Genomic DNA, 3,045 nt, shown 5'->3' with positions numbered 1-3,045 from the left:
TTTACAAAGGTTTGTTCTCCTTAAGATGAGAACCAAAATAGGACACAGACTGTGTTACCTGACTGGAAGCAGAGCACCTGACTAGGGCAAGGCCCAGGAGGGAGGAAAGGAGGGCTGACGAGTGGCTGGGGACACACCAGTGACAAACATTGAGACAGCAACTCAGTGGACCAGGGTCAGCCAGCATCATCCCCATCTCGCGCTGTGGAGACATCCAACGAAATGATGTTTCTGCATTCTGGTATTGCCCTAACCTCTGTCTGCTCGGAGACCAAGGACAGAGCATCTGTCTTTTTTTTTTTTTTTAAAGACAGAGCTCACTCTGTCACTCCGGGTGCTGTGGCATCATAGCTCACAGCAACCTCAAACTCTTGGGCTCAAGCAATCCTCTTTCCTCAGCCTCCTGAGTAGAGTAGCTGGGACCACAGGCACCCGCCAAAACACTTGGCTAGTTTTTCTATTTTTAGTAGAGATGGGGTCTCACTCTTGCTCAGGCTGGTCTACAACTCCTGAGCTCAAGCTATCTACCTACCTTGGCCTCCCAGAGTACTAGGATTACAGGTGTGAGCCACTGTGCCCGGCCAGGGCATTTGTCTTGACAGTCTAGAATATGTTGGCCCTGGAACTAGCTAAATTCCAAAACCTTCCTGATGCTGTACAGGGCCTGGCATCTCAGCTCCCTGAACAGCAGGAAAGCCTAACCTGATCTTCCCGCCCACAATCCCTAGTGCCCTCCTTTGCTTTCCACCACCCTCGGCTTCTAATTCATGGTGTTTAGGAATCATAGCCCTCTCGAGTGTTAGAGTGTGAATAATAAAAACAGCAAAGACAACAATTTTTGATAGCTTATTAAATGTCTGGAACTTTATAAATATTCTCTTATTTATCCCCTAACAATGCCCTGCAAGGTAGACTTTGTTACTTCCATTCTACAGGTGGGGAAATCAAAGTCACCCAGATAGCAAATGGCAGGGCTGGAATTCCAATCTAACTCCAAAGCCTGAAACACACTCACTGCCTCTTGGAAAAGGTGCTGGTCGTATCATCATTTTCTAATCAGGCTAAGCAAGCTAGCCCTATATCCAGGAAGGATCCATAAAAATGTGACAGTTTTTCCCGAAGTTTTACTCAGACATTCTGAATGTAAACTCATACAACTGTTAATACTTGGATGCCAATCTGTGGCCAAACTTGACCTCAACACTCAGGTCACAGAGAACCCAGGCCCTGCCCTAGAGACCTAGTAAACACATCTTGTTTCGTCTGAATTTCACCATAAAACCCAGCTATCTTTTTAGTCTGTTTCTAGAATCCTGACTGATATGCCTTTCCAATGTGCTTACATCACCCAGGGCCAGAGCATAAAAATGTCTCTGCCTTGGAACACCATATGAACAGCATTTACACCTTTTAAAAATGTGGGCATCTTTTTAAATATTCATATTTTACAATAAACCATTCCAACACAGAAGTATTCTATTCCTTCTGCTCTTCTATTGTAGTCATGGAGATCTCAGATTTGGTTGAAAGGAACAGATGAAATTAAAACCTGCACAAAAAGTTGGTGTCAGAGCAAATAATATTAGCAGTTTATATTTCAATGGTATTTGTGTCTGGAGAAATCAATCTACAGATGTTACCTCATCCTAATCTCTTACTAAGGTAGGAAAGAACAGACACTCTCTTCCTTTTAAAATCCACACAGAACTCGTGGCAGTGACCCTCTAACGGGGATATTCAGCTGTGCTAGGCTGAAATATACAGCTGAAATACAAAGAATTTTACCCACCTACTTCTCTGGCATCGGACAGGTCAAATTAATCATTTGAATTTAGTATCTTAATCAGTCAAGTCAGCCGAAGCGATCTACACAGATGTAAGAATTGCCTAATTACTTGTCCCCAAATGAGCCACAGAGAACAAGAGATGCCAGGTCACTCCCTTGAATATAATACTGCTTTAAAAAAGAAACATTGTCCTGCCCGCCCTGCCCGACATTGCTCACCTTAATGACTGGCCTTGTCCTATATATCTCCACACTGTTACCAGGGGGATGTCTCTAAAATATAAATCTGATTATCTGTTCCCCACTGACTACAGGGTGAACCTGAAGCCTATCCCTCTCTCGTCTTTTATCTCTCTTGCCTGCTTTTCTGTCTCATCTCTCAGCCCATGCTGCAGTTATAAGAAGCTATTTCTAACTAGCAGTTATTTATTTATTTATTTTTTGAGACAGAGTCTCAAGCTGTTGCCCTGGGTAGAATGCCGTGGCATCACAGCTCACAGCAACCTCAAACTCTTGGGCTTAAGTGATTCTCTTGCCTCAGCCTCCCAAGTAACTGGGACTATAGGCACCCAATACAACGCCCAGCTATTTTTTTTGTTGAAGTGTCATTGTTGTCTTAGCTGGCCCGGGCTGGGTTTGAACCCACCAGCCTCTGTGTATGTGGTCAGCGCCCTACTCACTATGCTACAGGCACAGAGGCTGTAACTAGCAGTTATTTAAACACTCGAGTCACTGCCCAGGCCATTTACTTCACCTGAAAGCACCACCTTTCCCACAGATACATGTGCACCTCAACCCTGACCCCAACACTGCCTATTTGAAAAACACCCATTTATCTCTCTTTTCTTTTATGAATATCTTAAGGAACTATTCGACTACAAAAGAAGTACACAGAAAATATACTAAATAAAGAAAACAGGAAACAAGAAAATTAAAAGTATACATAATCCCATGACCAGAAATAGAATCCTGTTAGCATTTTTTTGTATTCTTTACAGCCTTCTTTACGTGCACATATATAGACATTTTCTACCACACCAGTTGACATCTAAGACTCAGCTCAAATGCCACTTCCTATAAGAAGACTTTTCTAACCTTTCCTCCCCCTCATCCCCCCAAACTTAATCTCACTACTCCCACTCACCTACAGGTTTCAGCTTAAATGTCACATCCTCAGACAGTTCTTTCCTGACCCCCATAGTAAATGACATCACCCCAGTTACTCTGATAGCACGCTGTCCTTTTCTTTCATAGCATTA

Source organism: Nycticebus coucang, chromosome 10 (genome assembly GCF_027406575.1).
Source record: "Nycticebus coucang isolate mNycCou1 chromosome 10, mNycCou1.pri, whole genome shotgun sequence".
NCBI lineage: Eukaryota > Metazoa > Chordata > Mammalia > Primates > Lorisidae > Nycticebus > Nycticebus coucang.
Note: the sequence above shows the minus strand (reverse complement) of the source record.